Source organism: Pipistrellus kuhlii, unplaced genomic scaffold (assembly GCF_014108245.1).
Source record: "Pipistrellus kuhlii isolate mPipKuh1 unplaced genomic scaffold, mPipKuh1.p scaffold_m20_p_8, whole genome shotgun sequence".
Classification (NCBI taxonomy): domain Eukaryota; kingdom Metazoa; phylum Chordata; class Mammalia; order Chiroptera; family Vespertilionidae; genus Pipistrellus; species Pipistrellus kuhlii.
The window spans coordinates 48009217-48034384 of NW_023425584.1; the positions used below are offsets into that span (position 1 = coordinate 48009217).

A 25168-nucleotide genomic window follows, 5' to 3' on the forward strand; every position below is an offset into this window, starting at 1 on the left:
TTGCTAAGGATGTGGGCAAGAAAAAGCACAAAATGACGCAGAATGACTCAGAAGGTTATATAATGTTCTCAAATCCCTGGGAGGGTCCAGAGAGCCCTGCAACCTTTGCCCTCCTCGTGCTTGTCATTCCAGCCCAGACTGACCAGGATCAGGGTGGTGTTCTTGGTTTGTGGCCATCCTATCAGACAAGAGACTACAGAGCTACGGTCACAGCCCACCATTACCCAGAAAATGTAAAAGAAAACATCTGGTGAGCACCTACTATGTGCCAGACGATGAGAGAAGGGCCTTGTAATCAGGAAAAAAAGGTTTGATGCTCAACTCCAACCCTCACCAGCTGAGTAATCCAGGCAAGTTATTTAAACCTCTGCACCTCACTTCGCTCAATTGTAAAATCTAATGTTTTGTTATCTCCTCAAGATTGTGGTGAGTATCTCCTCAAGATTGTGGTGAGGATTGCATTACATAACACTTGTCAAGTGTCTGATACATAGCCTAGAACAGAGTAACTGCTCAGTGACTATTAGCTATTAATAGCAGCCCTATTATTATTGTTGTTCCATTATGTCACACTCTCTTAAGCAAAGTCTGAAAAAGCTCAGAATGGAAGAACTCCCCAATTCCTCTCAGATATAAGTCAGCCCTTCCCAGGTTAGTCCCAAGAGACACTGAAGAGTATAAGCCTTCCTTTCACTTAAAGGTGTCTCTGTCGTTAGCAAGCATCTGAAAAGACACCAGGATCCAGTAGAACCTTTCAGATGTCTGCTTGGTGATGTTTGCTCCACCCTGATGATTCCCTAAGACCCGGTCTCATCCAATTTATTACTCACCCAAGCTGTGTGCAGCAGCTTTTGCATCTTTATTAATATGATCTTTATTAATAAGTTCTCTGTAGATCTTGCTAAATGGGCCTTTGAGAATAGGACTCAATGCCACATGTAAACTTGGACCACTGCCTGAAACAAAAAGTGTCATTTCAGTTGGTGTCATGGGTCAGGGTGGTACTAAAATGAAGCACCACCAACTCACTACCGGAATACCATAACTGACTACCTCCTGATAAGAGTTTACATTGCTACTGAAGAGATGAAAATTCATCTTTAAAATGTTTCACCAATGATGGGTCAGTTTAAAACTTTTGCCCATTTTTAGAACAAAATTGGAATTGGCCTTTTATGGTGATCCAAAGCAGACAGATAGTATCTGCAATTATCTGCTACTTTGCATTTATGGAATTGCTGCTCCCCCAAAACAGGTGGCCTGAAGCAAACTGTGCCAGCTGTTTCCAGAATAATCCATGTTTGTACATTCACTCCCCACACACACTCCAAAAAAAAAAAAAAAAAAAAAAAAAAAGAAAGAAAGAAAGAAAGAAAGAAAGAAAGAAAGAAAGAAAGAAAGAAAGAAAAAAGGAAAAACCAACAGGAACTAAACAGAAACAGGCAATGCAAAAACAGGTTTCTGACACACGTACCTCAGTCTATAATCCAGATTGCTGACCTCCCCTTTTGCACAATAAATGGACAGTTTTTAGCCCTTGTCTTACTTGACTGTTTGACTACTTTCTGAAACATTTCTACTGTTGTGCAATTGAAACTTTACAGCTTTATGAAAATTGCCTCACCCTAGCACTGCTTCCTAGAATCTCCTGACTTCTTTCTAGCTTCTCAGTCTCCTTCATCTTTCCTTATTCTACATACTTACAGCATGGCAGTGCCTGGGATGCCCACCTCCATGCCCTTACCCTCTCACTATACAACCAACTGGACACATAGTCTACCTACTCCTGGAGGAAATAAAAACTTCAGTTAAAGAGCATTCTAAAAAGCTAAGTCTTACTTTTTAAACAATGTATAATCTAATATAATTACAAAGGTATTTAAATGCCTAAAATAAGACAACTTAAGGGAATGCCTCGAGATAATGTCCTATTCACAAGAAGGGAGAAAGACAAGCATGTTGGACATTCATCTTAAACAATTCATCTTAATATTCATCTTAAACAATGTTCAATTCAAATGTTTAAAATAGCTAAAAATTGAAAGCAATCTCAATAATTCAATGACATTTTAAAAATCTCTAATATACATACTTACATATAACACATAAGAAAACAAGAGAGGGGAAAATGGAAAGAAGTCACACTCAGTGTTGAAAATTATATCTTAGTGTAAGATATATGGAAAACTAGAATTTTATTCTTTGGGCTCTTTTTGTGTTTTCAAAATTTACTAAAATAGCATATATTACTTTTATAATAAGGAAAAATAAACTTTTTGAGGAAAAGCCTAGAAGAGGGAATCATATTAATAAAGAGATACTGGAGGGAACTAAGATGGCAGTGTAGGTAAACACCTGTGCTCCCTGCCTCCCACAACCACATCAAAATTACAACTAAAATACAGAACAACCATCATCCAGAACTACCAGAAAGTTGGCTGAATGAAGTCCTACAATTAGAAATGTAAAGAAGAAAGTACACTGAGATTGGTAGGAGGTGTGGAGGCACCAAATGGGCTGGTCCAGCACCCACATGTGCTGCTTTTTTAATCAAGAGAGAGAGTCTTTGTAGACTGCCCAGAAGAGCAAGGAGCCCCAGCCCCACACCAGACCCTCAGCCCAGGTTCCCAGAGCTGGGAAATTAAGTTCCCATAACTACAGGCTGTGAAAACCAGTGCAGATTGTGCCTCACTGACAAAGAGGCTGCTGAAGACCATGCTGTTCCTCTTAAAAAACTGACATCACAAACTGAACTTATAAGGCCCTGCTTTGTCTAAGCTCCAGCACTAGGGCGAGGCTGGAACTGGATTGTCTGGCATCAGGGCAGGAACTCAGGGGCAGTTTTCTCCTAGATGGAGGTGCTTATAGGAATCACTGTTCCTATGCTGAGACCTCCCTGGATGCAGGGCTGACTGCCTGCCATTTCTATTTGCTCCACCCTGATGATTCCCTAAGACCCCACCTTATCTAATTTACAACCCCACCCAAGCTGTGTGCAGCAGTTTTTGCACATGAATGGCCTATCCTTGCTTAGGCTAAAACCTCTCAAACAAGCTGCAGCTGGGTCAGGAAGCCCCAAACCTATCAATAAAAGGCCCAAGCCTGAGCACCAGCCTCAGCCTGTCTTACTTCACAGCTGGGCCTCATCTGGATACTTCTACACCTGAAACAAAGGGGAGGAATCTGCAGATCCCTCTGTAGCTCCTGCTGGATGGATCAGGTAGTGGCTGTCTTTGTACCTTCCTGGAGACCCAAGGGCCAGTGCACCCAGTGGTCAGTATCAGACCATACCAGATTAAAACTCTACACATCCATAAGCGACTCACTCAAGGGACTGACTCAGTGAGCGCCAAAGCCCCAGTGAAGCAGGTCCTGCTCCACAGGGGTGTCTCCTGCAGAGCAGCACTCCCACTGTATTTGCAGCTGGTCCTCACAGCCAATTGTCCTGGAGGTCAATTCCTCCCAGTGACACCAGTAGGAATCAAGTCTCAGCTACAACAAGAATATGCTCAAAGCCCAGCTCAGGTGGCTGGGGAGGATGAGCCACAGGGCCTAGAGGACACTTACTATACAAAGCCATTCTAGCAACTCAAAGAGACATAGTAGCTCTACTTGATACTTAGAAACAAACACAGGGAAGCAGTCAAAATGTGGAGACAAAGAAACATGTCACAAATGAAAGAAATGGAAGAAAGCAAACTACTGGATATAGAATTCAAAACCATGGTTATAAGATAAAAAAACACAGGGTAGCTGAATGGATAAGAAAATATGACTCATATATTTGCTAACTACAAAAGACAAACCTCAGAACAAAGGACTCACACAGACTGACATTCAAGTGATGAAAAAACCCTGGTAATAAAGTTACCCAAGAATCTTCTAGAAACCTTAATGAGACACAAACAATAGGATGGCTAAAGCCTGGGGTGGGGAGGGAATTGAGTGGAGGAGGGCAATGGGGAAAAAGAGGGACATCTGTAGTAATCTCAACAATAAGGATTTAATAATAATAATAATAATAATAATAATAATAATAAAATAAAGAAACAAAATAGAGAGGGATAACTATTCATAACTTCAATCTAACCACAAGGGAACATCAGGCAAATTTAAATTGGTGAGCATTCTACAAAATACCACTATTCTGGAAAAATTTCAAGGTCACAAAAGACAAGGAAAGACAGAGGAACTGTCACATATTTGAAGGAACTAAGCATGAATGACAACCTAATATAATGTGCAGTCCAGGATGGATCCTAAAACAGAAAAAGGATACTGGTAGAAAGCTGAAGTAAATCAATAAAGTCTGTAGTTTAGTTAAGCATATTATACCAATGCAATTTCTTAGTTTTGCAAATTGTATCTTGGTTATGTCTTGTGTTAAACATTACGGGAAAGCTGGCTGAAGACTATGGGAACTCTCTGTACTATCTTTGAAGCCTCTTCTCTGAGTTTAAAATTAAATTTTGGGAGAAAAAAAAAGAAAAAAAAACAACAGAAGGCAGGGGAGGAGACAAAGAGGAAAGAGATAGCTCATCCTAAAACTCAAAGTACAAATATTAAATTGAAGCTAAGTTGTGGGGAGAATTAGACAAATTTGCTACTTTGGGCAAATTCTTTACAGCTCATAGGAGCCTATTATTTCCTTTGAAAATTGGCATGAAGTTGGTCTTTAACAGTATTCTATGGGAGGGCAACTCTCCTCAGAACCCTTAAGTTTTTGTCTCCCAAAGGATTTCTCCAGTCAGCCTGAGTACTGAGCACACTTTCTAGAGTGAAATGGTCCACAGAAAAGAAGGACCTAGACTAGAGGGCCAGAGCTCTGCAAACACGGAGCCCATTTGGAAAACTGCATTTCACCTGAAAACTAAACCTGGCAGTGTTTTCTCAGGGCACAAACTCTACATCTATCTTCATTTTCCTTATGGGAAAACATAGACCCTACAGCCCCAGTATTGCACCATTGCATGACCTTGACAATATTAGCTCATAATTACTACAGGCTACCATTTATCTCCAAGTTCCTCTGAAAGCCTGTTGCTGTTTAAAATCTTGTCTTTTCATAATTACTAGAAATTGCAATGGGCAGGATCCAAACATAGGGTTGGGAGCTATGTATTCCCTTCCTTAAAATACATCAAAACCGGGGACTATTAATCTAAAGTATTAAGAAATTTACTTTAGTCTGCATAAGATTCTTGAGCCTGTCCTTCCATGAGCCAGCTGGTGAGAGGCACTGAGACCTGACTAGAGATCTGACTGTCCTTTATAGCTTTATGACTTTGGAAAAGTCCACATGATCATAATCTACATTTACCCAGGAAATATGAGGACTCAGAGCTATCTAATAAGATCAGTCTATCAAATGCCAAAAGTACTAGCTTCAGAGTGTCACTGAGGAACACTTTCTAATACCACAAAAAGTCGAAGGCTCTAAATCTTGAGTTCTGCTTAGAAAAAGTACTCTAATCCTGGGACAGACAGAGACCGAGGTGACCCAAGTGTGTTGGCAATGATGACGATACAGAGCAGTAACATAGTAGCAGTAATAATAGTAATGATGATAAGACACTAAAATTTATTGAGCACTTATTATGTTCCAGGCACTGTATGAAGCACTTGGCATGTGTTATCTTTTGTAATTCTCTCCACAATCTTCTGAAGTACATGTGATTATTATCCACCATAAAAGAACTAGGGCTTTGTGATGTTAAGTAAGTTGCCAGAGCTTACAGGGCTAGTAACGTAGGAAATGAACAAAACTGCTCTGACTCCAGAGCCTACAAGCTTGACCAATATACTGTGTTCACTGAACACTATATAACTTAACAAACATTAGGGTTCCCTGTTGCCCCAATTTTTGTAGCAATAGGGCCTGTAATGAGATGCTTTCTGGCAGACTAAAGTTCTCAGAAACCACTCGGGTCCTCTCCCACTCCTTCCTGCTTCCTTAAATATACAGCTTGTTCAGATCCCTAACACCACTACATACAGGACACAGAAAGACGACCACATGACACAGCCATCTGCTTGCCAAGGAAAGAGGCCTGAGGGGAGAACCAAATCTGCTAACACCTTGATCTCAGACTTTTAGCCTCTGTATCTGTGAGAAATAAATTTCTGTAGTTTAAACCACCTTCCATAGTTACTTATGGAAGCCTTAACAAAGTAATACACCTCCCTTTCCAGAGGTGGCATTTAAACCCCATCCCTCACCTTGAATGTGGGTTGAACTTAATGATTTGCTTCCAAAGAAAAGGGTATGGAAAGTGAATAAATGACTTCACAGGAGAAACCTGGTAAATTCCAACAGAACAAAGTAATCAAAGTTAAGCTCACATGCTGTCATATTGACAGCATGTGCCACCTGAGAGGGTGATGGGAAAGGCATTTCACCTCTGTAGTATGTTTCCCAAATACCATCATCCCAGTTGAATCATGAAAAAAAAAATCAGACAAACCCAAAGTGAGAGATATCCCATAAAGTATCTGACCAGTACTCCTCAAAACTGTCAAGGTCATGATAAACAGACAGAAACCCGTCACATACCCCAGAGACTAAGAAACATGAAGAGTAAATGTAATGTAGTACCTTGGACTAGATCCTAGAACAGGAAAAATACATGAGTGGGAAAAACTAGTAAAATCTAAGTAAAGGCTGAACTTGTTAACAGTAATATTTGAATATGGGTTTCTTAGTATGGACAAATATCCCATGGTAATCCAAACACCTGAAATGTACAGGAACTTTCTATACTCTCTCTGCACCTTTTCTGTAAATCTAAACATATTCCAAAATTAAAAAAAAAATGTTTTCTCTTAAATGGACAAGACAAATGAATGGATCAATCACTAAAGAAATGCATATGGTAAAAAAAAAAAAAATCTACGGAAATGATATACAAAGAAACACAAGTAATCAAAGAAACATAAATGATAACAATGTTATTTTATGTCCATCAGAGCAATGATGATTTTTCAAAAGTGATAATACCCAATGTTTTTATAAAGGTATTTGAAAATACGTAATTGGCCAATGATATCTAATGTCTTTACCAAGTACATACTTCAATTCATTTCCTAAACAAGCAAGCAAGTTCTCAATATAATAACTAACATTTATTGAACACTTATAATGTTCCAGTTACTGTGAAAAACTTTACATTTGATCTTGTTGATAATTCTATGAGGTAAATATAATTATCATCTACATTTTAAGAACTAAAAACCTATTTTAACCATTATAATACAACTGGCATAGTATTTATTGCAGTAATGACCTCCTCCAATGATTCATGCCTCCCTCTATCTATGGCCTTGTATAATCTTCTCCCACAGTGACTCTGAGCTAAGCCATATCACTTGTTTTGCCCTATGAGATATAACAAATGCCACAAGTAGAGGATTTTCCTCTTTTGCATCTGAAATCTTTGCCACAATTTAAGAAATCCTAGCCTGCTAAGGACTCAAGGTCAGTCTATAGTCAACACCAAGCACCAGACATGGGATAGGACAGCTCTGCTCTAAGTTATTTTATATGACATATATCATAGTGTCAGAAAAACTTAATGGTTCAGAATTGTTTTTAGAACCTAATAAATATGTGAGCATGGATTGTAGGCTAAAAGATCTTAAGGGACACATCACAGTTGTTATCTGCCATACTGGTTGTGGTTACTAATTCAAAAGGGCTAAAAATTTGATTTAATATTAAGTAAATGTTAAATTTACCACCTCTGCCGAAACCGGTTTGGCTCAGTGGTAGAGCATCGGTCTGCGGACCAAAGAGTCCCAGGTTCTATTCCAGTCAGGGGCATGTACGTTGGTTGTGGGTACATCTCCGGTAGGGGGTGTGCGGGAGGCGGCTGGTTGATGTTTCTCTCTCATCGACATTTCTAGTTCTCTATCTCTCTCTCTTCCTCTCTGTAAAAAATCAATAAAATATATTTTTTTAAAATTTACCACCTCCCATCTCTATTATATGCTGCAATTTTTACTTCCCCAAATAATGATAGCACAGTGCTCAGTATGTAGTAGTCATAAACATATATAGTATTTAACATTCAGTGTGTTTCATGCTATTAATGACATAATTTATTTTATAATAAACAGAAAACTAAGGCAGGTGTCAATTTGTACATTGGAGAGTTATTTTATCAGAGAACTACATGGCATAAGGTATCACACAGCACAACTAGATACTTAGTCAAGAACAATACTTTTTCACTTTAAGAAAGTTCCCACTGCAAGAGAGCAAGAAAAAAATCAGAAGTTTTGTAGCATCTTAAAATATCAAAAATATGCATAAAGAGATTCTAATACTTCCCCTAAAAGGTTATGCAAGAATCAGGGTTGGAGGTTCTGAGCCTCAGAACTGAGGTTAGAGGCATGTAGGGAAGGTAATCAGAAGTCACACAAGCATTTTGGATAAACTCCTCATTGCTTTTCCCCACCTCTGTCTATGAACCAAGACTGTGGTTTATATCAGTGATTCTCTAACTTTAATGAGCACATAAACTGAGGATTTTGTTGAAATTATTCTGATTCAGTAATTCTAGGATGAAGCCTAAAATTCTACAGATGTACAAGCTCATAGATGACACTGGTGCTGATGGGTCAGGGACCTCAGTTACAAGAAGTAGGATTTTTATTATATTTTTTATCATTAAGTTGATTTATGAAGAGATCTGCTTTTACTTGTTATGATGATTAATTTTGGTGTTAATTTGACTGGACTAAGGAATGTCAAGATTATTTCTGGATGGGTCTGTAGAGATTTTTCTAGAAGACATTTTAATTTTGATTTATAGACTGAGTAAAGAAGACCACCTTCACCACTACAAGGTGGACATCCAATTCGTCGGAGGCCTGAACAGAACAAAAAGGTGGAAAGGGGGCAAATTTTCACTTTCTGCTTAAGTTGAGATATCTGTCTTCTGATACCCACAGACAGGACCACACTGTCAGTCTCCCGATTCTCAGGCCATGTGACCCGGAATGAGTTACACCACCAGCTTTCCCGGTTCTCCAGCTTGCAGACATCAGCTCAGGAGACTTCTCAGCCTCTATAACCACATGAGCCAATTGTTACAATAACTTCCATATATATGGAAGTTATTGTAACAATTGGTAATACATTTTCCAAAAAAAATTCATCAGTACTAAACAATAATTGATAACAGTTGAGGTCTTATGAAAGGATCTTGGAATTGTATTTCTTTAAAAGTACCATATATATATATGGGTCTGATTGGGTCTGATTCTCTGGAGAACCCTAATTCATACACTTGAGTGAAAACAAACTGAACATTGATATTTGGAGACTCACTTGCATTTGTGCTATGCAATACAGTAACTTATAGCATCACATGGCTATTTAGATTTAAATGACTTCAAATTAAATAAAAATTTCATTTTCATTCTTCAGCCACATTAAGCCACACTTTGAGCATTCAATAGCCACATGTAGAAGTACATTTCCATTATCATAGAAAGTTCTGTTGAACAATGCTGAACTGAAAAAGGCCCAGTTATCAAACAAAAGTTAAAATAATGTAAGTTTTACTCTTTAAACAAATCAATATCTATCTATACTAATAAAAGGGTAATAAGCTAATTAGACTGGGATACTGTCCAGACATCCTTCCAGACAAAGCCATGGTGACAGGGCTGAGGCAGAGGCAGTTAGGGGCAATCAGGCCAGGAGGGGAGAGCAGTTGGGGGTGATCAGGCCAGTAGGGAAGGCAGTTAGGGGCAATCAGGCAGACAGGCAGGTAGAGAGGTTAGGGCTGATCAGGCAGGCAGGGTGCAAGGTAGGGGCAATCAAGCTGGCAGGGGAGCAAGATAGGAGTGATCAGGCTGGAAGGCAGAGGGGTTAGGGGTAATCAGGCAGGCAGGGAGGAGAGTGATTAGGAGCCAGTCATCTCAGATTATGAGAGGGATGTCTGACTACTGGTTTAACCTCAATCCCTATGGGATCAGGCCTAAAACGGAAGTCGGAGATCCCCCGAGGGGTCCCATATTGGAGAGGGTGCAGGCCGGCCTGAGGAACCCCCCTCCAAGCATGAATTTCAGACATTGGGCCTCTAAGATGATTGATTGATAGATAGATAGATAGATAGATAGATAGATAGATAGATAGATGATTGATATAGATAGATAGATAGATAGATAGATAGATTGATAGAGATAGATATGTGTGAGAGTGTGTGTGCATGTTAATGCAAAGTGAATCCAATTCCAAATTACTGTCAGACATGTACAATAGAATCTAGAAGCAAATTTTTACTCTGAAAAAAAAAATTGTATTTTATCCAAAGAGGTAAATCCATTATTATTTATTTACTATTACTTCTTGACTATTTAAGAGAGTGGGGAGAGTGGGATGTGGGAAATTTGACATAGCTTTTGGTTGAAATAGAGCATAAATGCTGTTGAAATGGAAATTAAAACCAGAAAAGGGGAAACAAATATCCTAAGCACAAAGGATAATACAGTTACTATGATTGAGGTCTATGCTTGGCCCCAAGCTTCTTGGCAGTCAGACCAAAAGGAAAACACAGTGGGTTATATAATGCCAATGAAAGAAGCATACAAATGCATCAAGGGTGAAAAGCTTTGTTTCTGGTAATACATTTTCCAAAAAAGCATTCATCAGTACTAAACAATAATTGATAACAGTTGAGGTCTTATGAAAGGATCTTGGAATTGTATTTATTTAAAAGTACCATATTTTTTATATTGGCATAAATTAATTACTTGCTCTTAATTATGAGAGGTTAATTTGTACGCTAGTATGCTAAAATTGTATTGTAGGAAAATGTGTAAGTCTATGGACAATATGTTTAAGTATTACTTCCAGTTATTCATAAGGAAGCTTTACCATTTTAATTAAAGCCAGATGCCAAAAAGCTATAATAGAACTACAGGAAAATGGCGGCATAGGTAAACAACTGTACTCACCGCCTCCCACCACCACATAAAATTACAACTAAAATACAGAACAACCATCAACCAGAACTGCCAGAAAGCTGGCTGAATGGAAGTCCTACAACTACAGAAGTAAAGAAGAAAGCACACTGAGACTGGTAGGGAGGTGCAGAGGTGAGAATGGGCTGCTTTTTTAATTGGGAGGGAGATCATCTCTGCAGAGCCCACCTGGAGAAGCAAGGGGTCCCAGCCCCACACCAGATCCTCAGCACAGGGTCCCAGAGCTGGGAAAAGAAGTTCCTACGGACACTAAGAACTACAGTTCTAAAAACCAGTGAGAACTGGAGCCCAGTGACAAAACTCACATCCACCTTGGCCTGGTGCTGCCCACTCACCTGCTCCATCATCCTGCCGTGGTCCCGCTCTTGTCGAGGCCCATCAGGGCCAGCAGTGTCTCTACTATTACCCATTGCTAGCTCCACATTGCTGATGCCCTCCATGTTCTGCGTCGCTGCCTGGTGGTCAGCACACATCATAGCAAGCAGTCAAACTCCCAATCGAACTTAGTGTAAGGAGCCTCTGGGACAATTTCAAGCATATCAACTTTTGCATTATGGTCAAGGAGACAATTTGCATATTAGGTTTTTATTATATAGGATACTTATCCTATATATCGATAATAAAGGTGTAATATGCAAATAGTCGTTATGCTGTGAAGCGTAATGACTGACTGTAACAACCAGATTGTAACAACCAGATCACGGATCAGCAGGAGGATAGGGCAGTGAGCTATAAGAGGGTGGGAAGGGAAGGGAAGGGAAGGGAAGGGAAGGGAAGGGAAGGGAAGGGAAGGGAAGGGAAGGGAAGGGAAGGGAAGGGAAGGGAAGGGAAGGGAAGGGGGAAGGGAGAGATCATACTTAGGGAACCTGCAAGAAATATAGATAGCCAGATAGAATAGTGGAGAAAGCTCATGCCCTTATGTACTACTAGAAGCCCGATGCATGAAATTTGTGCAAAGAGTTCGGCCCTCACAGCAGCAGCAGCAAATGCCTAGGCCCTCACAGCCCCAGCTTCATCCAGAAGGTTGTCAGGAAGGATATCCAGAAGGTCGTTCAGCTGTCTGGTCTAATTAGCATATTACACTTTTATTATTATAGACTAGAGGTTCTATGCACAAAATTCTTGCAAGAGTAGGCCTTCCCCGGCTGCTGGCACCGGCTTCCCTCTGGCACCAAGGACCAGGCTTCTCTTCAGCACCTGGGACCCGGGCTTCCCTTGCAGCCCCAGCTTCATTCAGAAGGTCATCCAGTGTAATTAGAATATTATGCTTTTATTATTATAGATTGGATGTCTTAGAGCAGAAATGCCCCTTAGAGATTATTGAACTCAACTTCAATTGTATACCTAGATAAACTGAAGCCAGAGAGGTACTAACTCAAGGTCACATTGCAAGTTTGCAATGGATCTCTTCCCTGGGAAAAAAAATCTATTATGATTATTTTAGAAAAGAAAATTAATGTCAAGCAAGGTTGGATGTTTTATTTATGAGCATAACAAAGTGATGAGCATTAGATCTGGCTGGCTTAAATTTCAAAAATTTAATACCTAAATGTTTTACTTGCTTTTGGCCTAGTTGAATACTTTCTCCTAAATGTAATGAATAGTGTTTCATATTCTATTTAAATGTAAACCTAAAGAATCTATTGAGCATCATAGTCATTATAAAACTGCCAAGACTGAGCATGTACCTTTTTGGAGTAAATAATTATTACCTCTTTGTTACTTTAACCACTGTCTCTGAAGACACTTTAGTCCAGACATGTCATTTAATGACAGAATCATTAGTTCTTGGCAGCCAGTGCTTCTTGATACCTTTTCCCTTATTTTAGCCAAATGCTAGCAGCTGCAATCACAGAGATCCTTTTTTATTCCCTATAACCTCCTTGTTATTTTAAAATTGTAGCCAGAAAGAATATTTCTCAAAGAATAAAAAGTTTTCCTCTGAGGAAAATAAATTATGTTTCAGCCAGTGAGGCCTATTGTTGAATATTTAGAGAGTATAAGAATATACTTCAGTTCCTTCTTTCACTGTTTCAAAGTCCAAATCACTAAAAAATAGTAGGAATGAAATTTTTGTTTATTTTTTACATCAGCATATGCCACAAGATCTACTCAGGTTGACATCATCTTAGGAAATGACAGAGGAACTTTTTAATCGGCTACCTTGACTTCTGTTTTTCAAAGTATAAACCCAAAGGAGGCCCAAGGGAAGTAAGATTTGATCTGAGTCTTGAAGGATGAGTAAGAGTTCACTGAACGCGCTGGTGGAGAAAGGTATGAGCAAGAGCAAAAAGATGAGAAAAGTCACAGTTTGCCTAGCATGGTGAAAAGACTGGAAAGATTGGCTATTGGTAACAACAAAACCACAGAAACTTTTGAAGGAAAAAATAGACAAATCAAAATGGCATTTTAGGAAGATGAATCTGACAATAATGAGCAAGATGGATTCAAATTGCTAGAGGATTAGTTAGTAGACCTTCATAAGTCAGACTGGCAGAAATAAAGACCTGAACAAGCAATAGTGGAAGAGGTAAATAAGAAACATTAGAAAAAGAAGTATCAGAAGAGTCTGAGGAGTCAGAAAAAATGAATCAAAAGTAGTGCTGAACTAAAACCTGGACAAATAATAAAATGATATTGTTAGTGACATAAATTGGAAAGTTGATTTTACAAAGACAATGATGAATTAAATAGATAATTTTCTTGAAGCCACTGGCTCTCCTATATGAATTATTCTTCACTGCATTACATCTGTCTCTGCCAATCCTTTACCCTACAAACAGTGCATCCATTGTCATAGTTTAAACAAATCTTCCAGGTGATTCTGGTACAGATAACACGATTAAGCCCCCACTCCAATGGAAGCTACAAAAAGCATAGCAGGTTTTTTGTTTTGTTTTGTTTTGTTTTTTTAATCTCTGATTAACACCAGAGATCTTACGTATTATCATTATAATGGTTTGTATGGGACTCCAGAGGTAAAATTAATGACAGTCATATTAACATGGGTTGCCTAAAATATTTTACTTCCACTTGCATTAAGATGATATGAAAGTCTGATATGCCTTAGACCTGTATACTTCAGGATGGATGGCACCCTAGCTAAAATTGCTCATTGGTCCCATGGCTAGCTTTGAATACAGGAAATTTTAGTTGTCTGAATGGTGCCTATAAAATATCATCATGTTTACTTTAATGACATTTTCAAACAAGCTGTAGTCAGAATACCTAAAAGGACAAAAATTTGAGTTTTCATTCCCTTTTTGTGCCTGCTTGCTAATAAACATTGTACATGTGTCAGAATTTTCTTTGAAACTTGCTTATATTATAACTAAGTAGTGAGATGATAGAAGAAGGGAAACCCCTACTTGCCTCTCTTGGTGGCTACTACCATCACCAGCCAAAAAGAATCTAATTGTCATACATAACCAATTAGTCTGGGCTAGTTCACATTCAGTGGATTTAAGAGAGAATCAGAAAAGGAAAATTAGAGACAATGAATATAGACAATTCTTTTAAAACATCTTATAAATTAGAACTGAGATTTAGGGGCATGACTGGTTTAGGAAGGAGTTGGGATGGGGGGGAGTGAGATCAAAAGGATTATTGCATTCTTTCCAAGTAGCCAATAAAGAAATTCTCCCTATTTTTTTTTTTTTCTAATCTTACCCAATGTATCGAAAATATCACAAAGGGCAATATTGAGCACTTGTGATGCTCAAAAATCACATTAAGGTGTTTTCAATAATTCACATTCTTAATCTGTCATAGTCTACATTTGAATGTGCACATATGCAAGCTATTTATCATTCCAAACAGTTTTGCAAATTAGGAAGTATATTTAGACCAATAGTCAATTTTTAAACTCTTAACATTTAAAACAGGACAGTCTTGGACTTTCCATTTGGCACTTATTATTCTCTTCCAGCTCTGTGGGATGCCATTCCCTTTCAACCACCACAAACTTTCAACAGCGTTTGTTCTTTGGAGTATTTTGTTTCCATAATCAGAAAGTTGGATAGGAGAAAGGGACTGTTTGTTAATGAATCCTCTTTTTCCAAATCTTAATCCTGACTCATTAGAAAGCTTAATTTTTTTCTGTAATAAAGATGCCCCAAGGTTCTTTTCCCTGGTTAATTAGCTGGGCACAAATGAATCCTGAGTTTTTATGGCCTGACTTTAAAATTTTTTTTTTTTACAATTCCCTACCTGTCAGAATCCTCAGATTGAATACTGACTCACACAGACTGCCGGATTGGACATTCTGATTAAAAGAATGAGTCTTGCCCTGACCGGTTTGGCTCAGTGGATAGAGCATCAGCCTGAAGACTGAAGGGCCCTAGGTTCGATTCCGGTCAAGGGCATGTATCTTGGTTGCAGGCACATCCCCAGTAGGGGGTGTGCAAGAGGCAGCTGATGGATGATTCTAACTCTCTATCCCTCTCCCTTCCTCTCTGTAAAAAAATCAATAAAATACATTTTTTTTAAATTAGTCTCTTCAGGTGACACTAGTTAATGTACAGAACTGATCAAGGAAAGGTGAGTCCTAACATATGATGACAAAAGATGATTTGACTTTGGGTGGTGGGCATACAATGAAATATACATATTTTGTATCATAGCAATGCATACTTGAAACCTACATGATCCCATTAATTAATGTCACCCTAATAAACTTAATAAAAAATAAAACAATAAATTTGGTTCTACATGAAATATATATATGTATTTTTTTTTTCTAGTAAAAAGCTTTAGTCAGGCAAAGGTAAGTAAGTATACTTGGATCAGTCACATTCTAAACATTTCTAATCCAATATCCAGATGTTTCTATAAAAACATCTCTAATTTTATTCTTTTTGGGAAGCATAATTTTGAAACTGATAAAACAAACCTCTATTTTCTACCAGATCTAATGAACTGCTTTACTTTATTAAATAAATAACTTATTATTCTGCATTTGTCTTTTCCTCATACAAAACGTCTCATTTTAATAATAAATATTTAAATTCAAGTTGTCTTTGTTCTAAGGAAGTCACAAATTTTATTCATGTTTTAAATCTAATCTTTGTTTAAACACAGTCATTGGTAAAGATTGAGAATCCTATCTAATAAAAGAGTACTATGCAAATTGACTATACCTCCACTAAACCGACAAGCCACACCCACCAGCCATGCCCATGAGTCAATAAGAGCAAGTATGCAAATAAACCCAACCAAGATGGCTATAGCCACAGAGAGCAGGAGGGAGGCTTGGGTTTCCCTGGCAATGGAGGAAGCCAAGTTTTCCACCTGCCCTTGCAGGCCTAGGCCTCCATTCAATGCTACAAAGTTTCAATTATAGAAGGTAGACAAATCCAAACAGAAATGCCTGCAGCCATGGGGCAAGCAGGAAGCTTGGATCCACTCCAGGCTACAAAGTTCCAATTGTAGAAGATACATAAATCCCAGATACCAAGGCCTCTGCTTGGGTCGCCAGGGGGCGTGGACAGCCTGCAACCCTTGCCCAGGCCACCCCACACCCCAAGGGAACTCCGACCCTGATCTGGGACTCCTTCAGGGCAAACCAGCCAGCCCCCATCCATGCACCAGGCATTTATCCTATCTAATAAACGAGTAATAAGAAGATTGACTATCACTCCAACACACAAGATCACTGTCCCCATGTGGTCAAAGATCCTGTCCCCATGTGGACACAAGATGGCCACCATAAGATGGCCAGCAGGGGAGGGTTGTTGGGAGGGACCAGGTCTGCAACGGGTGGCAGTTGTGGGTGATCAGGCAAGCAGGGGAGGGCAGTTCAGAGGAACCAGGCTAGCAGAGGAGGGAAGTTGGGGTGACTGGGCCCACAGCGAAGTACAGTTGGGCAGGACCCAGGCCTACAGGAGAGAGCAGGTGGGAGGACCAGGCCTGCAGGGAAGGGCAGTTAGGGTTGACCAGGACTGAAGGGGAGGGCAGTTAGGGGCAAACAGGCTGGCAGGGGAGCAGTTAGGCATCAATCAGGCTGGCAGCAGAGTGGTTAGGGGGTGTTCAGGCTAGCAGGCAGAAGCGGTTAGGGGCAATCAGGAAGGCAGGCAGGCGAGCAGTTGGGAGCCAGCAGTCCTGGACTGTGAGAGGGATGTCTGACTGCCCGTTTAGGCCTGATCCAAATAGGCCTAAATGGGCAGTCGGACATCCCTAGAGGGGTCCCAGATTGGAGAGGGTGGAAGGGAATGAGGAGGGAGGTAAAGAAGGAGGGAGGGAGAGAGAGAGGGAAAAAGAAAGGGAGAGAGAGAAGGAGGGAGAGAGAGAGAGAGAGAGAGAGAGAGAGAGAGAGAGAGAGAGAGAGAGAGAGAGTAGGGAAGGGCTCAAACTAAAGGAGCTTAAAAAATGTTAAAAATAATATCTAAAACTTACTATCCTTGAGGCATGATTTTTTTTGGGTCTTACATGGACAGAAATCACAAAACTATAGCATCAGTAAAATGTACCTGGGTGACTAACATCAACGTAGTATTGCTAAAATGATGAATAATGATGCATAACCACATCCTTGAGACTAACCTAATCAGCATTCTCCTAATGTTACTTAACCACAAAATGCTTTATTATAAAATTTTGATGAAACACCAACCTAGAGGATATTATTATGCACACTTGATTAAAAGGAGATAGCAAAAACAAGGACTTAAGAAAATAACAAAATTGAATTCATGTTTGAGAATAAATATTTCATAAAATCACAAATAAATTCAGTAGGAAAATATTTGTATTTTAGAGATAATCAAATATTTGAATGTTATAATGTTAATAACTTAGTTTAAAATACCTCCACAGAAATATATACATTTATGAAGCACACAAATCAAACTGTGAAACATGTTTTTTGAATCATTCAAATCCAAAAGGTAATACATGAAGCAGCAAGGTGGAGCAGAGCTATGGAGTCCACAGTGCAGCGGTGTGAGCTAAATCTGCCTGCAAAATTAGCTGCCATTTCAAGCCATAAAGTGCAATATTACAGGCTGAATCGTGCCTCGACTCCTAAAATTTATATGTATACCTCATAATGTAAACTGTATTTGGAGACAGGAACTTTGCAGAGGTAATTAAGGCAAAATGAGATCCTATTTTGAGCCTTAATCCAATATAATCATAATCCAATATGAGCTCACAATCCAACATTCGAAGAGAAGATTAGGACATACACAAGTGCACACTCACACAGAGAAAAGACAATGTGAAGACACAGCGAGAAGGCTGCCATCTACAAGGAAGGCTGGAGGCCTCTGAAGAAACAGAACCTGCGGACACCTTCATCTTGGACTTCTGGCTTCCAGGTCATGAGAAATAAATTTCTGTTGTTTAAGCCACCCAGCCTGTGGTATTTTGTTACGGCAGCCCTGGCAAACACATACAGATGTCCTCCCAAATATAATCAAATCAGAAAGCTGTAAGCGAAGGTCCTTGAGATGCTGTCTAATCCAGCCATCACCCTTTAGGCAAACCCACCTCTAAGCCTTCCAGTATAAGGATAAAGAGAATGCCTGGGAAGAATGTCTGCTATTCACGGGAGATGACAGTTGTTAGGGAGGGCACACTGAAAATAGAATTCTGAAATCTAAATTCTAAATTCTTTACCATCAGTCAGTTTTGGACATCTATTTCAGAACAGTAATCTTCAGTCCTTGGTTGACAAATGAAAAGGAAAAAAAATTATAAGGCTTGGCTACAGAACACACGCTGTATTAATATTATCAATAGTTAACTTTAATCAGTAAAAACGCATGAAAAGCTAGATGTCTCTATCATTCTCTTTCACTCAGAATTCAGATAAGGTAATGAAAAACATTTTTTTATTAAAAAGAAAAAAAAGGCTCTCTTTCACACTTTACCTTATTTGCAAGCTTCTTTGTTCATCTCTATATAAAAATATAAGTAGAACTGTTTCCCAATAAAATTCCTTTTCCAACGTCACCAAGAAGTCTTGAAAAAAAGCTTAATATAGCATATGCTAACTGTAGGTGGTGTTGGTTTCTCTTCCACAAATTACAAAAATAAATTAGCAAAGGATTTATACTTACATATAGCAATGTTTCTGCAGATCTATTTGCACTGTTTCTAATTTCTTGGTTATTTTTCATGTAAATCGGAAGAGTTTGACATGGCTCAGCTTGACATCCTTAGAACAATATCCCCCTTATGGGCCATCTCCATGACTGTCCCCAATCTTCATTTCCTTTGACCTCTCTTGACCGCCATTCATTCTTGAAACTCTCACAATATGTTTAAAACCTGCAATACCTGACTATTTAGTCAAAACCACTGACCTCTTTTCCCTTAAATTATCAAATTAAAAAAAAAAAAAACCACACACACACACACACACACACACACACACACACAAAAAAAAAAAGGACAGCCAACATAACAATAGCTATCCATTGTGAATGAATCAAAATTATACCTATCTTTTGTCAGATGAGCAAAAAATATATTTTTTTAGAGTGCCTTCTAGTTGATTATATCCTGGTTTCTTTGACCTTTTCTTTTTCACACTTCATCCCCAATGAAATGTATCCAACTCATGGCTTCAGTCCATAGTGGTATTTTAACCCTAAAGCGCTGACCCAGACCCAGGCTTACAGTTCAATATGCACATGGATTACAGTTACATCCAATTTGAATGTTTTCAAACTGTTTAACAATTGAATTCTTCTTCCCAGATAAGCCTCTCTTGACTCTCAAATCTGGCTTTCCAGGAACCCTGATGGATTAACTCAATCTTCCTCACCTGGCCACTTTGCTCACATACAGTGTATGGCTCCTTTGGTGCACTAACACTGAAGTTCAGTAGTTTTGACAGAGACTGTAGGATCCATAAAGTCAAAATATTTAGTAGATAGCTTTGTACACACCAAAAAAAAATAAAATAAAAAAAAAATAAAAAAAAAAATAAAGTTTCTAAGCCCCCTATAGAAGATAGCTCTATCCTAACACTTAATGGGTTGTTTTTAAGCTATTTGCATATATTCACACACACACACACACACACACACACACACACACACACACACCATTAGACTCTAGGCTTCATTATACTAGTAGAGTAAAGGCATCAGAATCCCCTAAAGCTTTTACCTTGTAGCTCCCTGGACACTACTGATCTCCTTGGCCTTAGCCACTTGTCTTATTCCTTGTTAGTTTTTTAAATCTCTATTTCTAACACAGAACCTAGTTCACAGTATTCACTCAATATATATTGGTGAACTATTTTGAACTCCCTCTAGGAAATTTGAGTCGTTTTTTACTCTTCTTGCTTTATCCCCTAGAATAGATCAACTCTGCACACCCCAACCCCAAGGAAAAAAACACAATGTTTGGTTGCACTGGATTGTTTGCAATAATTCCCTCTTTCTCTTTCCGTGCCCTTAGTTAGTCTCCTCCAATACTGACTCTGGGCTTGCTTTGGTCAGTGGGATAATAGCAAATATAATGCAAGTAGACACACGAACAGTATTTTGTCGCTGAGCCTTGCCCCTTCTTGCTGCACATGTAACCCTGATACCACCAGATGAATGAGCCAGGCTGGCCTGCTGGATGATGAAAGACACATGGCCCTGATAACCCCTTACTCCAGAACATAAGTGAAGCCATCAAATACTAGCTGACCACAGATACATGAGAAAAATTCTACTGTATAAATGAGCCCAGCCAAGACCAGCAAAAGAACCACCCAGATGAACCTAGCCAAAATCTCTGACCCACAAAATCATGAGCTAATAAACCATCTTCTTTAAGCCAATATGTGTGTGCTGTTGTTTTTCCAGGGAGAGAGTAGCTGTATGCAGCATAAACTAGTTGTTATATTGGTCTTCTTCACTTTAAATGTTTCTGAGATTTATGCCTTAAATTTTACCCCCAAAGTGTGGAAAGAGTATCTGTCCCCACTTTGTTCTCTACCCTCATGCTATATACTAAGATAACATACCAATCTGTTATCTTAGTATATATTAGTATATATTCTTTTCTTAGTTTCTATTCAAATATGTAAAACACTTCTGCTAAAATTTCCTAAAATTTTTCTTTTAACCATATCCTGATCAATGATAGATAAGGACACCTTATTTCTTAAATATGAAATCTACTTGATATCTTAAATATCTATTTTTATATTCAACATATCCATTTTTAGCCTAAAACCATTATAGATAAGCTCTATGAGAAATGAACTGTAGAATCGTAGGTAATATAATCTTACAACTTTCCCTGACAGATGAAATCGTCTATCCTGTGCCTATCCCACCACTGTATTTGGAAGCAGGGATTTCACCAGTTCACAGCTGGAGAGGATATTTGCCTCTGGACAAATCCTACCTCAAATTTCACCCATATTTGATTTAGATGATATTTAAGTGAGACTTTGGCCTTCAGACTTTAGAGATGATGCTAAAATGAATTTAAAGACTTTTGGGGCTATTCATAAGGCATGAATGAATTTTACATGTGAGAAAGACATGAATTTAGAAAAGCTAGGGGTGGAATGTTATAAACTAAATGTCTGTGTTCCCTCAGATTCAAGTGTTGAAGTCTTGTGATTTTGTTATATATATATATATATATATATATATATATATATATATATATATAGTCATTCAGATGACCAAAATAATAAATCTCACATATGTTTGACCTTTATCACTCTCTCTTGCCCTCTGTCACTCTTCCCCTGTGCTTTATGGGGAAACAGCAAGAAGGCAGCCATATGAAGCCAGAAGAGAGCTCTCCCTAGCACCTGAGCATGCTGGTGCCCTAATCTGGGACTTCCAGCTTCCAGAACTGTGAGAAGATAAATTTATATCTAAACCATCCAGTCTGTGGCATTTTATTATATCAGCCTGTTCTAAGACAACTTGTCGATATTCATAAGGCAAGAATCACTTGCATCTTTACCAATCAAAATTAACCTTTAAGTCTATAGACAAGAGTGACTTGGCATTGCTATCAGTTTTCTACAACTTACAGAGTTGCAAAATAGCCCAAAGATGATGAAATAACATAGAAAATTGCACCAGACAGGATACCTAGCAATCCTTCCTGGCAATTCCAAGCTCTCTCATAGGTTTCCCTGAAATATCTAAACAACCAACAATAAACTAATTGCCCTGAAGTTACTCCAGAGGAGACCTTCTGTCACCTCTTTTGATTAAATCTTTTTTATTCAAGCATAGGCAACGTTTGTTTGTCTTTATTACAAGTGCAATCCACAGTTCCTAAGTTCATACCAGCCAAAAAGAACACTTCCAAGTCAGAGCCACAAAGATGTCATCTTAGCACCCAACTTGGTCCTCACTAGCAAACTCTGGATCCTTTACGCCTTTCCTATTTTGTTAAGGGATCCAGGCTGCAGTGTTGTATAAGCTCTGCTATTAATGGTTGTTCTCATCATGGCTAATTCAAGGCACCAGATCCCCTTGAGCTTTTACCTTGTAGCTCCCTGGGCACCACTAATATTCTTGGCCTTAGCCACTACTATGTGACACCTTCCTGAGGTCACCCATAATGTCATGTGAAGCTGCTTATTCTACTCTCCCAATCACTCATTGAAAAACAAAAAAGGAACAAATGAAAGTGAAAAGAGCTATCATTTATTGAGCTTCTATTATGTGCCAAGCCTTTAGGTACTACTTATTCTTTAAAGTGATGATATTTTTGTTTCTGCTTGGGCAGTTAAAGTAAATCCACCTTTCCTAAAAGAATGTGCCTCAAATAAAAATTTTCACATTTTTTAAATTTCTTAGTATCTCATACCTCATCCAGATCTAAGTTTTCCCAATTGTCCAAAAATGTCCTTTGCAGCTGGCCTACAGTACAAACCAGGATCCAATCCAGGACAGTGCAACTAGTGGTCATGCTCCTTTAAGTCTTAATCTAGAAAAATATCCCTCTTCATTAACTTCTTGTTGAAGAGGAAGGACTAGTTCTCCTATAAAATGTCATTCTTTCTGGATCTGTCTTTTGCTTCTTCATGGTATTTATTTAACTTGTGTATCTATCTCCTATCTTCCCTTAAAACGAGGATAGCTATAGATTTTATTCACATTCAATATTTTTATCAGCTGGCCAGGTCATGTGCTCCAAGGGACACCATTTTCATTTTTTAATGCAAATTAAGGCACTTATAAAAGCTACTGGTTATCCTGGCTGACTGACTGACTCCTCATCATGGGGATGCTGTAATAGAACAGATTAATAATAATGAGTCCAATTGGTAGATATTAAGGCCCCTTTCAATGGTGACACTCTGTGGATCTCTTTGATGGTTGTATAAAATGCCCCCCAAATTATTTGACACTGTGCACTGACAGTGCCATCAATAACCTCTCACCTGACATCTGGGATCTGTGACTGTTTGTCTATAGAATTCTGCAGACGTGACCCTGCAGAATTCTATAGCCATTTCCAGGCCCAGACCTTAAGAAACTAGGAGCTCCCACTTCCTTCTCCTGGAACACTCCTTCCTGGATCCTAGCCACCATGCTCTAATGAAGCCTAAACCACTATGTAGAGAGACGCCCATCACCAAGTAAGTGAACTCTCTTGGAAGTCAAGCCTTCAGCCCCAACAAAGATGAGCTGTCCTAGCCAAGACCCACCCAAATTGCAGACTGCTGAGTAAAGTGGCCACTTCCGGTTTAGGGTGATCTCCTTTAGCTGCAATAGATAACTACAACAGTCTATAACATAATGTGAGTATCCAGGCCTCCACATACACATTCCCACAATATGCCTCACACAAACAGTGAACGAAAGAACTCTGAGGCAGGGCCTTCTCTAAGGAGCCCTCAATTTTTTTCTCCCCTGTCACAGGCAATGGCCTTTGTCTCTCATCTCCTCTCCCACTGCCTAATTTAGGATAAACGCACTGTCATATAAAGATGCTGAGAGCCATCTTCTGCAGCATCTGCACCCTCGCTGTTTGGTTTCCAGAGGAATCATAGGTTTCTCTGAGCCACACACTGGACCCCTCCATAGACTTCCCTCGGCTCCTGCTTTGTTCTGGGCTAGTATAGCCTTTGGGTGCTGGCTTCAAGGGACAAGACAGAAGCAAAAGGTACTTGATCCAGTAAAGTGCATTCCACATGGGATTCTTCAACCTGCTCTGAGTTTAAGAGGGATCATATAAGCCAAGCAAAAGGCCAGGAACGCAAAGGAGCAGCGGAGCTTGGACACAAGCTGCCTCTGTCTGCAGTGGCTCCATCACATAAAATCTGCCTGCATTTCCCAGGAAGGGAATGGGTTTCTCTGAATCCCTTCTTGGGTTCTCCAGCTCCTCTGATGAACTATCCTCCCTCCTGGATTCCCTCTCTCTTCTCTTCTCTCTCTCTCTCTCTCTCTCTCTCTCTCTCTCTCTCTCTCTCTCTCTCTCACACACACACACACACACACACACACACACACACACACATACACACATTCCCCTTCCTTCATTTCAGGAAAGAGTTAAAACAAGAATCCTACCCTGCAGGGCCTGGGAGGGGGCGGCTCTGTGCTTTATAGCGGCTGCCTATAAGGAGGGCTGAAAGCTTAGGACACGTACTTTCTGTCCTAAAGTAGAGCAGAAAGTCGGAAAGATTTTGGAGGAGAAGGCAGGGACAGACAGAAGGGGGGCGTGTGTTCCTCTGGAGTTTCCTTTTTCTTGCTAGTCCTTGCGCGCGCAGTCATCCCTGCGGTCTGGGGATTGCGGACAGAGGTGGCGAGGCTCCATCCCAGCCGGTGGCCAGAGGCTGGGGGCAGGGGAGACCTCAGCACAGAAGCGGTGCCCAGGAAGTTTTCCGACGCAGAGGCAGCAGCGCAGCCTGATTGCTGCCGCCACGCGGGAGCCCAGGACCCACGCCACCCAACCTCTCCGGCTCTACTTCCTCTCGCCCAGCTGCCCGGGCGCCCAGGTGCCACGCGCGGACCGGACAGCTGTCTGCCCCGCCTGGCTCCACGGTCGGTGCAACTCTTTCCTCTCGGGGACCGGCCAGGGGTGGGGGAAGATGCCGCCTGAGCCCCTCGGTTGGGAGGAGAGGGATCAGGCATCAATGTCGCCCGGCGCCCTGCACCTTGGGCACCCTCCGCACATGGTCTAGGGGTGCGCGGTGGGCGCCGGCGCCTTTTTAGGAGGGGCTCTCTGCGGGCGCGTCTTGGGTTTGAGG

The 25168-nt window shown here is 39.9% G+C and overlaps 1 protein-coding gene across 2 annotated transcripts in view; it reads left to right on the forward strand.

Moving 5' to 3' along the window:
* Positions 1-24510: 24510 nt before the first annotated feature.
* Positions 24511-25168, forward strand: part of EDNRA (endothelin receptor type A) — a 44941-nt gene continuing 44283 nt past the window's right edge. Inside the window, exon 1 of one of the 2 annotated variants that reach the window (XM_045576431.1) lies at positions 24511-24966. The gene's annotated coding sequence lies outside the window, so the exon portion shown is untranslated. The remainder of the gene's footprint in view (positions 24967-25168) is intronic. The other variant, XM_045576429.1, reaches the window with a different exon arrangement.